This window comes from Giraffa tippelskirchi, chromosome 5, assembly GCF_054371585.1.
Source record: "Giraffa tippelskirchi isolate mGirTip1 chromosome 5, T2T-mGirTip1v1.2.pri, whole genome shotgun sequence".
NCBI lineage: Eukaryota > Metazoa > Chordata > Mammalia > Artiodactyla > Giraffidae > Giraffa > Giraffa tippelskirchi.
Genome location: NC_137279.1, coordinates 173,405,060 through 173,417,443, shown reverse-complemented (window position 1 = coordinate 173,417,443; position 12,384 = coordinate 173,405,060).

The following is a 12,384-nucleotide window of genomic DNA, read 5'->3' as shown; positions in this document are numbered from 1 at the left end:
CCACCCTGCCACGGGGCTGAGTGCTGGCTCATTCAGTGGGTAGATGCTGTGCTTCCCCAGCCTGCAAGCACCTCATTTCTCTCTTCCTCTCTCTCTCCACACACCTGGACTGAGCATCCCTCCAGGTCAGTCTCTGTGCTGAGTACAGGGGTACAGGAAGGGGATGATACCTCCGCCCCAGGAAACTCACAATATACTGTATGAGGGAAGAATGCCCAGAGAAAACCAGACCCAATTTAAGGGGCACAAGTAACATATCAGCACCCTTTGCTTAGAGGCCATGCTTGAGGCTGATCAGTCTGTCTGGGAATGTCAGTTTTAAGCAAAGTCCTGCATTCCACAAAATCAAGCCAGTTGGCCCGCTCTACCTGACCTAACTCCCCACGCAGCAGGTGAGCCTCTTTTCCTGTGACATGACGCCATCTTAGATTCCTGTCTGTTGACTCCACACTCAGTGGACCCACAGGGCTCATCCATCAGACTAATGTCTGTCCTCTCAGGCAAACTCAGGTCCAAGCATGGAGGGTGGGATTGAGGAAGGGCAAGGAAGCATCTGGAAGCCTGTGAGAACAGCTGAAGGTGCTCACCCTGGGGAGCGGGGAGACTCAGGAAGGAAGAGCTGTTGTCCTCAAAGGGCCAGGCTGCCAGGACAGTCGGAGATCTCCCTGAGGAAGGGGTGTCTGACAGACCCGAGGACACTAGCCCAGGGCCTGGGAGGACTGAGCTCCCAGGACTGGGTGAGGGGCCAAGACCTGAGAGGTTAGCTGGCTTTTGCCTGGGAACCATGTGACTGTTACACAAGACTTTGTCCTGTGGGCTTGCTGACCGTAACCATGCTCTAAGAACCTGAGCCAGTCCTGCCCTCCCAGTCCCCTGTCTTACCCCCTCCTAACTACCTCCTGGTTGTGACTGAGGTTAATTAACAACCTTTTAAGCACATTTTTATAATCACATTGCAATGACTGCTTAGTCACTCAAGGCTTTTCTGGGTCTTTGTGATCCCATGGACTGTAGTCCACTAGGCCTCTCTGTCCATAGAATTTTCCAGCCAAGAATACTGGAGTGGGTTTCTATGCCCTCCACCAGATGCTCTTCCTGACCCATGGTTCCAACCTGGGTCTCCTGCACTGAAGGTAGCTTCTTCATTGTCTGAGCCATCAGGGAAGCATGACCTATAATCACCTTGGAATGATTGGTTTTACAACATCAGTATATAATTACTTCTCCATTCAAATACTTGAGAATTTCAGTGAAGTTTTATCTTTGATCTTAACTGTGGTATTTTCCTACTAATAGGTTTACTTTCAGCTGCAACCAGAAAATGTGCTCAACTTGGATTATACTGCTCACTTTCCATCATCCATAGAGGATCCAACACCAGTTTCAGTCCTACTTCACTGAAGTATTACACTTGTAACAGGAGTAGTTTTAGGAATTCCCTTTTATACTATGAAAGAAAATCATTATTAATTAACGATTTTACACTCTGCTTGAGAGCCTTTAATTCACTGTTGCAATCTGTTCTTAAACAAAAAATGATATTTTAAAACTTGTTGCTTTCTTCTGAGAAATCTTTAGCTAGACTCACCACGGAAAAGAGAAAAAAGATGTTACAAGTGATATCACAGAAATACAAGGTACATAAGAGAATACGATGAAAAATTACATGCCAACAAATTTGATGACCTAGAAGAAATGGATAAATTTCTAAAATCGTTCAACCTACCAAGTCTGAAACATGACGAAAAGAGAAAATCTAAACTTACTGATTAGTAGTAAGGAGATTGAGTGAGTAATCAAAAACCTTCAATAAAAACTTGTCTAGGACCAGACAGCTTCATTGGTGAGTTCCACCAAACCTTTGAAGAAGAATTCATACCAATCCTTTTCAAACCCTTCTCAAAATAGACTAGGTGAGAACACTTCCAAACCCTTTATATGAGGCCAGTATTGCCCTGGCAACAAAACCAGATAACGACATCTCAAGAAAAGAAACTTTCAGGCCAATATTCGATGGACATAGATACAAGTATCTTCAACAAAATATTAACAAACTGAATTCTACAGTAATTTAAAAGGTGAAAGCATGAAAGTCCCCAGATACTGAAAGCAATCTTGAGAAGACGAACAAATCTGGAGGTATCATGCTCCCGGACTTCAGCCTATACTACAAAGCTGTAGTGATCAAAACAATACAGTATTGTCATAAAAACGGACACATAGATCATTGACATAGAACAGAGATCCCAGAAACAACCCCACACATATGTGGTTGGTTAATTCATGACAAAGGAGTCAAGAATATACGATGGGAAAAAGACAATCTCTTTAATAAGTGGTGTTGTGATAACTGGACAGTAACATGCAAAACAATGATGCTGAACCACTATCTTACACTTAACTGAAAATAGATTAGAGACTTGAATATAAGCTCAAAAGATCCTAAAACTCCTTAGAAGAAAATATAGGTGATAACCTCCTTGACTTCACTCTTGGCAATGATTTTTTGGATTTGATAACAAAAGCAAAATAACCAAGTTGGATATAACATATAAGTTTCATACTTAAAAGCTTCTGCACAGCAAAGAAAGTGATCCACAAAACAAAGAGGCAACCTACCACATGGGAGAAATATTTGCAATTCATATATCTGATAAAAGGTTGCTCCACAAAATGGGTAAAGAATTCATAAAATTAATGGCAGAATTATATATCTGATTTGAAATGGGTAGAGGATCTGGATAGGCATTTTTTAAAAGAAAACATATAGGTGGCCTACAGACACATGAAAAGGTGCTCAGTATCAATAATCATCAGGGAAATGGAAGTCAAACCACAATGAATGATCACCTCACAACTGTTAAAATGCTTATTACCAAAAAGACAAGAAATGTGTTAGCAAGGATATTGAGAAAAGGGAACACTAGTGCACTGTGTGTGGCAATGTAACTTGGTGAAACCACTGTGGAAAATAGTATATTTATAACAGCGAAATAAAACAGAAACAATCTAAGTGTTATATACATATACAGAGAGAGAGAGAGAGGCTTCCCCAGTGTCTCAGCGGTAAAAAATCTGCTTGCAATGAAGTGGCCACAGGCAACACGGGTTCAATCCGTGAGTTGGGATGATCCCCCGGAGGAGGGCATAGCAATCCACTCCAGTATTCTTACTTGGAGGATCCCCATGAACAGAGGAGCCTGGTAGGCTACAGTCTATAGGGTCAGCTCAGTTCAGTCACTCAGTCGTGTCTCACTCTTTGTGACCCCATGAATCGCAGCATGCCAGGCCTCCCTGTCCATCACCAACTCCCACAAATTACCCAAACTCATGTCCATTGAGTCGGTGATGCCATCCAGCCATCTCATCCTCTGTCGTCCCCTTCTCCTCCTGCCCTCAATCCTTCCCAGCATTAGGGTCTTTTTCAATGAGTCAACTCTTCACATGAGGTGGCCAAAGTATTGGAGTTTCAGCTTCAACATCAGTCCTTCCAATGAACACCCAGGACTGATCTCCTTTAGGATGGACTGGTTGGATCTCCTTGCAGTCCAAGGGACTCTCAGGAGTCTTCTCCAACACCACAGCTCAAAAGCATCAATTCTTCGGCGCTCAGCTTTCTTCACAGTCCAACTCTCACATCCATACATGACTGCTGGAAAAACCATAGCCTTGACTAGACGGACCTGTGTTGTCAAAGTAATGTCTCTGCTTTTTCATATGTTATCTTAGTTGGTCATAAATTTCCTTCCAAGGAGTAAGTGTCGTTTAATTTCATGGCTGCAATCACCATCTGAAGTGATTTTAGAGCCCCCCAAAATAAAGTCTGACACTGTTTCCACTGTTTCCCCATCTATTTCCCAAGAAGTGATGGGACCAGATGCCATGATCTTAGTTTTCTGAATGTTGAGCTTTAAGCCAACTTTTTCACTCTCCTCTCACAATTTCATCAAGAGGCTTTTTAGTTCCTCTTCACTTTCTGCCATAAGGGTGGTGTCATCTGCATATGTGAGGTCTATAGGGCCACAAGGAGTAAAACACGACTGAAGTGACTGAGCATATATGTATACATGGGATGTAATTCAGACATAAAAGAGGAAGGATATCTGGCTATTTGTGACAGTATGAATGAAACCTGAGGGCATTATGCTAACTAAAATAAGTCAGACCAAGAAGGACATCATCTCACTTAAATGTCTAATCCAAAAGAAAATAAAACAACTGGACTTACACAGAAAACATTGGAGGTTGCCAGCATTGGGGGATGGGGCTTAGGAAAAATGGGTTGAATCAAAAGGTTCCAATTGTCAGTTATAAAATAAATAACTCCTGGGGTGTAGGCGATGCAGGAGATTCTGGCTCGATGCTTGGGTCAAGAAGATCCCCTGAAGAGGAAATGGTGACCCACTCCAGTTGGTTAGACTTATGCTTTGTATTCATTATTCATAATTTAAATGATGAGCAAGATCTGCAAAAGATAGGACAATCATTTAAAACTGAGCCTATCAGTTCAGTTCAGTTCAGTCACTCAGTCATGTCCGACTCTCTGCGACCCCATGAATCACAGCACGCCAGGACTCCCTGTCCATCACCAACTCCCCGAGTTTACACCAACTCATGTGCATCGAGTTGGTGATGCCATCCAGCCATCTCATCCTCTGTCGTCCCCTTCTCCTCCTGCCACCAATCCTTCCCAGCATCAGGGTCTTTTCCAGTGAGTCAACTCTTCACATCAGGTGGCCAAAGTATTGGAGTTTCAGCTTCAACATCAGTACTTCCAATGAACACTCAGGACTGATCTCCTTTAGGATGGACTTGTTGAATCTCCGTGCAGTTCAAGGGACTCTCAAGAGTCTTCTCCAACACCACAGCTCAAAAGCATCAATTCTTCGGGGCTCATCTTTTTTCATAGTCCAACTCTCACATCCATACATGACTGCTGGAAAAACCATAGCCTTGACTTGACGGACCTTTGTTGGCAAAGTAGTGTCACTGCTTTTTAACATGCTATCAATGGCAACCCACTCCAGTACTCTTGCCTGGAAAATCCCGTGGACGGAGGAGCCTGGTAGGCTACAGTCCACGGGGTCGTTAAGAGTCGGACGACTGAGTGACTTCACTTTCACTTTTCCCTTTCATGCACTGGAGAAGGAAATGGCAACCCACTCCAGTATTCTTGCCTGGAGAATCCCAGGGATGGCAGAGCCTGGTGGGCTGCCGTCTATGGTGTCGCACAGAGTCGGACACGAATGAAGCGACTTAGCAGCAGCAGCAGCAGCACTAACAGACATACCATTCCTGACAGGCTTCTATATTTTGAAAAGGGCAACAGACGTAAAGCCAATCTTCTGAAAGTTTTTATATTAAATAAGGGAGGTCATCTTAATCAAAACAATAAACATTATCTCTACTCCAAAATGGGTGTGTTAAGGTAGGAAAGCCTGATAATTTTATAACACTTAAACCTTTCTCTTCCGACGGGCAATTCCTAACAATATGCTCATTAGTAATGACTTTTTATTAGCTTCCTGAATGCTCAAGCATGGTTATCGCTCTGTCGTGACCAACTCTTTGCCACCCCATGGACTATAGCCCTCCAGTTTCCTCTGTCCATGGGATTTTCCAGGCAAGAATTCTGGAGTGGGTTGCCATTTCCTCCTCCAGGGATCTTCCTGACGCACGGATCAAACCTGTCTCCTGCGGTCTCCTACACTGCTGGTCGGATTCTTTACCACTGCACCACCTGGGAAGCCCTGTGACTAGCTATTCCTATTTAATGAGCCATAGCAGTCCTAATATTAATGGTGCAAAAAGTTTTAGGGTTACATACCTCCAGAAAAAATCGAGTTTATTGTCTTCGATGGAATACCTATACTAATTGCCGAAGTTGTAAGATTATTAAAGAATCATTATACTCATGAGCTTCCTCTGTATTAATATTTATCATTACTCAGTTCTACTGCTTGCCTTAATATTAACACATTGAATTCCTCTACCCATACCACATCCATTAATTAATATAAAATTAAGGATATGGTTTATTCTACCAAAAACAAGTTAGCTCTGTACTCCATCCTAAGGTCAGGATGAGCTTCAAATTCAAAATATGCCTGCAACTGGTACATTAGGAGCAGCTGTTGGGGCAGGGAACAGACTGAATTCACCCTAGAGATTTCACGGAGAGTATGGCCCTGCCAATATCTTGATTTTGGCCCAGTGATATTGATTTCATACTATGACCCCAAGAATTATAGCACAATAAATTTATATTGTTTTAAATCACCATGTTTCTGGTAAATTGCTACAGTTCTCCTGTGAAACTAATAAAGGTAGGATGGTAATTCTTTCTCTGAATACCTCACACAGGTATTCATTCATTCATAGTCATTCATTCACTCAAAAATTAATATCTTTTGAGTTCACGGTTTACTGCCTTACACAGAGAAATGAATTAGTTCAGTAACGTATGATAAAGGATGTACTGAAGGCATGAAGAGTAGGCTTGGGCCACCTAGGGAAGGAGAAAATTAAAAAATAAAGAGGTCTGGAGGATGGATGGGAGAACACCAGTTGGCAAACACTAGGAAAATTTTCCAAGTATTGGCAAATCCATGGATGTCATACATGAAAAAGCGAGGGGTGAGGACATCATCTTCAACTCAGCAACGCCTCTCACTTTTCCCATGAATATCTCCTTCAAGGTCATATTCAAGGCTCATAACACGGAAAGTAAAACACCATTCATTTCAGGAAAGATTCTTTGGAAGCTTTCCCAAAGGGGCCCCATTTCCTACATACGTGCTCTTTGAACTATTTAACCTCTTACTCCCAAGTCCCTCCTCCTTTGCCCATCCTCATGACAGAGGATTTATTACACAACCCGTGAGGCCAGAGTTCTTTTCTTTGTCCCCTAAATCCTGAGCTCTGTCCAAACTCCAGGGCATGTAACCGCTTACACTCATTCCTCTCCACTTTCACCTTGTTCTTGGGCTGCCTTCCATCCCCCTCTGTGCCCCCACACAAGGACTCTTGGACCCTGACTCTTTCCCTCACTTGGCTCAGCACTAGCTTTTCTCCACAGCATAGGGGCAGTGAGGGAAAGACTTTGAAGTGGGAGAAGCTGGATTTGAATTCTGGTTGTTACCCTTTCCCTCCCTCAGTCCTTGGCTTCTTCTATATAGCTGGGCTCAAAATGCTTGGTAATAGCTAACATTAGTGATCACCTCCTACATTAAAGGAACTAAGCAAAGAACATTATATGTTTTATCCCACAAGGATCCTACAAGACAGATTAAAATAATCCCCATAGTCAAGGCAAGAAAACGAATGCACTAAGAGGCTAGTTTCCCCCAGGGTCACTCTGTTGCTAAGAGGTAGAACCAGGATTCAAACCCAGGCAGTCTGGCTCCAGACACTTTGCTGTTAACCATGAGCATAAAAAGATAATGAGTGGGTTGAGCCACTGTCCATACATGAATGCAGCCTAATTTTCCAAGGGTGTTTCATGTTTGATGTGTTTTCCAGTGATCCAAGTAGCAGGAGAGTCTTTCAGGTTATCAACTCCAAGTACTGGTATAAATGCAGCCTCACTACTCAGGGCTGCCTTTGTGAGAAAGTGTTGGGCAAACTCTGTGGTTAGATGTAGCAATCACTGAAAATGATGTTTATTGAGAATTTTCAATGAGCTTGTTACAAAGTGAGGTTATTCAACTGTAGAGCATGAGTTAAATTCTTTAAAAAATTATGTCAGCTGTGGTTAATATTTCATAACCAGTAAACATTTTTCCCATTCATTTGGTACCCACCTAACCCAACCAAGGACTCCTTGAAAGTTGTCACTAGCATTCTATGTCCTTATAATCTCCATAACCTGAACCAGAAGACAGTACCTACTGATGATCCTCAATTAATACTTACTGATTTGATAAATGAATGAAAGAGGGAGGAAGTGTAACTTTGGACTAGTTAAATCATAATCTTCAAGATACTAGGGTCAGTTTTTAATGCCATATTTTAAGAAGGAAGTTAATATTTTAATTTCAGGATGCTTCCTGGTTCAGGTTATAGGCAACAGAAAGGTGGAAGAGGGAATGTAGTCAATCCCCAAGTCAGCAGCTTGAAGTGATTGCTGCTGTGGGGAGGTCACAGGCACTTCTTGTTCTCTGTATTTGAGAAAGCTGGGTTTGATGCTGATGCAAGTTATCATATCTTGTTTAGTTTTACACTGATATAAAGATGGCAAGTTCCAGGAAAAGTCTTTCAAGCCTAAATATTTGCTTGCTTTCCCCATGCACTGGAAGGCACAGAACAATTCTGTTTATTTTACCTGGGACAATATGTATCACCCCTGTTGAAGCTGGCTTAAAACTCAACATTCAAAAAACTAAGATCATGGCATCCAGTCCAATTACTTCATGGCAATTATATAGAGAAACAACGGAAAGAGAGACAAACTTTATTTTCTGGGCTCCAAATTCACTGAAGATGCTGACTGTAGCCATGAAATTAAAAGATGTTTACTCCTGGGAAGAAAAACCATGAGAAGCCTAGACAACATATGAAAAAGTAGAGACATTGCTTTACCGACAAGGGTATGTAAAGTTAAAGCTATGGTGTTTCTAGTAGTCATGTATGTACGTGAGAGCTGGACCATGAAGACAGCTGAGCGTTGAAGAATTGATGCTTTTGAACTGTGGTGTTGGAGTAGACTCTTGAGAATCCCTTGGAATGCAAAGAGTTCAAACTAGTGAATACTAAAGGAAATGAATCCTAAAGAATATCAATCCTGAATATTCATTGGAAGGATTGATGCTAAAGCTGAAACTCCAATACTTTGGGTACCTGATGGGAAGTGCTGCCTCACTAACAAAGACCTTGATGCCGGGAAAGATTGAAGGCAGGATGAGAAGGGCTAGACAGAGGACGAGATGGTTGGATGGTATCACTGACTCAATGGACATGAGTTTGAACAAGCTCCACGAGATGGTGAAGGATAAGGAAGCCTGGCGTGCTACAGTCCATGGGGTGACAAAGAGTCGGACATGACTGAGGGATTGAACAAGAACAAATCTATATCACCTCTTTCTGCCTGGAATTAGATACAGAAGAGATTCTGAGAAAGCACCGTGGCCTTTTCTGTACTCTGCACAATGCTGGCAGTAAAAGTGGTAAAGGTTTTAAAGCTGTCTCTTCCATGTGTACCCCAATGTTCATCACAGCACTGTTTATAATAGCTAGGACATGGAAGCAACCTAAATGTCCATCAGCAGACGAATGGATAAGGAAGCTGTAGTAGATATACATAATGGAATATTTCTCAGCCTTTAAATGAAAACTCGAATCAGTTCTAATGAGATGGATGACACTGTAGCCTATTATACAGAGTGATGTAAGCCAGAAAGAAAACACCAATACAGTATCAGTTCAGTTCAGTCGCTCAGTCGTGTCCGACTCTCTGCGACCCCATGAATCACAGCACGCCAGGCCTCTCTGTCCATCACCAACTCCCGGAGTCTACCCAAACCCATGTTCATCGAGTCGGTGATGCCATCCAACCATCTCATCCTCTGTCGTCCCCTTCTCCTCCCGCCCCCAATCCTACCCAGCATTAGGGTCTTTTCCAATGAGTCAACCCTTCGCATGAGGTGGCCAAAGTATTGGAGTTTCAGCTTCAACATCAGACCTTCCAATGAACACCCAGGATTGATCTCTTTTAGGATGGATTGATTGGATCTCCTTGCAGTCCAAGAAACTCTCAAGAGTCTTCTCCAACACCACAGTTCAAAAGCATCAATTCTGCGGCGCTCAGCTTTCTTCACAGTCCAACTCTCACATCCATACATGACCACTGGAAAAACCATAGTCTTGACTAGACGGACTTTTGTTGGCAAAGTAATGTCTCTGCTTTTACACATGCTATCTAGGTTGGCCATAACCTTCCTTCCAAGGAGTAAGCGTCTTTTAATTTCATGGCTGCAGTCACCATCAGCAGTGATTCTGGAGCCCAAAAAAGTAAAGTCTGACACTGTTTCCACTGTTTCCCCATCTATTTCCCATGAACTGATGGGACCAGATGCCATGATCTTAGTTTTCTGAACGTTGATCTTTAAGCCAACTTTTTCACTCTCCTCCTTCACCTTCATCAAGAGGCTCTTTAGTTCTTCTTCACTTTCTGCCATAAGGGTGGTGTCATCCGCATATCTGAGGTTATTGATATTTCTCCCGGCAATCTTGATTCCAGCTTGTGTTTCTTCCAGCCCAGCGTTTCTCATGATGTACTCTGCATATAAGTTAAATAAGCAGGGTGACAATATACAGCCTTGACGTACTCCTTTTCCTATTTGGAACCAGTCTGTTGTTCCATGTCCAGTTCTGACTGTTGCTTCCTGACGTGCATACAGGTTTCTCAACAGACAGGTCAGATGGTCTGGTATTCCCATCTCTTTCAGAATTTTCCACAGTTTATTGTGATCCACACAGTCAAAGGCTTTGGCATAGTCAATAAAGCAGAAATAGATGTTTTTCTGGAACTCTCTTGCTTTTTCGATGATCCAGGGGATATTGGCAATTTGATCTCTGGTTCCTCTGCCTTTTCTAAAACCAGCTTGAACATCTGGAACTTCACAGTTCACGTATTGCTGAAGCCTGGCTTGGAGAATTTTGAGCATTACTTTACTAGCATGTGAGATGAGTGCAATTGTGCGGTAGTTTGAGCATTCTTTGGCATTGCCTTTCTTTGGGATTGGAACGAAGACTGACCTCTTCCAGTCCTGTGGCCACTGCTGAGTTTTACAAATTTGCTGGCATATCGAGTGCAGCACTTTCACAGCATCACCTTTGAGGATTTGAAATAGCTCAACTGGAATTCCATCACCTCCACTTTGTTCGTAGTGATGCTTTCTAAGGCCCACTTGACTTCACATTCCAAGATGTCTGGCTCTAGGTGAGTGATCACACCATCGTGATTATCTGTGTCGTGAAGATCTTTTTTGTACAGTTCTTCTGTGTATTCTTGCCACCTCTTCTTAATATCTTCTGCTTCTGTTAGGTCCATACCATTTTGTCCTTTATCGAGCCTATCTTTGCGTGAAATGTTCCCTTGGTATCTCTAATTTTCTTGAAGAGGTCTCTAGTCTTTCCCAATCTGTTGTTTTCCTCTATTTGTTTGCACTGATCGCTGAGGAAGGCTTTCTTATCTCTCCTTGCTATTCTTTGTAACTCTGCATTCAGATGAGATGCATATATATGGAATTTAGTAAATCAGTAACGATAACCCTGTATGCGAGACAGACAAAGAGACACAGATGTATAGAACAGTATGTTGGACTCTATGGGAAAGGCCAGAGCAGGATGATATTGGAGAATGGCATTGAAGTATGTAAATTATCATATGTGAAACGAATGGCCAGGCAAGGTTCGATGCATGATACAGGGTGCTAGGGGCTGGTTCACCGGGATGACCCAGAGGGATGGGATGGGGAGGGAGGTGGGAAGCGGGTTCTAGAAGGGGAACACATGAACACCCATGGTGGATTCATGTCAAAGTATGGCAAAACCAATACAATATTGTAAAGTAAAAAAACAGATAAATTTAAACAAAAAGATTTTAAACAAAAGCTGTCTCTTCAATGTTTACAGAGTGCTTATACTTTCCAAAGCACAATCCCATCTACTCCTCAATTTACCATGTGTTATTAAGCTTGTTTTATGGACAAGAATATAGGGATAGCGGACTTTGCAAGACACAAAACAAGTCTGTCAGAATTAAGACCATCACCTTAAATTTATTAACTGCAACTTTGCTAATACCTGACTCTCACTTGTTGTATATAACTTTCTATGTGCTGGCATGGTGCCAGCTGCTTTCTCTATATCATCCTTTCTATACTCTCTGTCCTAGAATACACATCACCCTCTAGACAATCTCTCCAACCTTATCTCAGGCCACTCCCCCATCTAGTGGCAGCTCCTGGGAGATACCATATTTTTTCCTCCTCCAGACACCGCTTGCTGCTTTCTTTACCTGGAAAGCTCTTCCCCTTACTCTTCTCAGGTCAGCTCCATTATCATCCTTTGGTTTGACCTTGAATGTCGTCTCCACCCAGAGTCCACCCTGGGTCACTCTATCTAAGCAGGGCTTCCCTGTCAGTTTCTCTCTCAGCACTGGGCTTATTTCCTTCTTGGTACTTAGTACTGCCTGCAGTCATTTTACTTTACAGTTTACTTGCTTATTATGAAGGGAGGGGTGCTCCCTACATCTTGCAGGGCAGCCTTCTCTTTTCCCTGCTGGCCTGGCCGGTGACGCTGGGTCCCTGAGGGGCCAGTCCTCCTGTTGCTATTTCAGATCCAGTAGACCAGGAGTCTGAACAAGGGGGTATCCTGGATCCA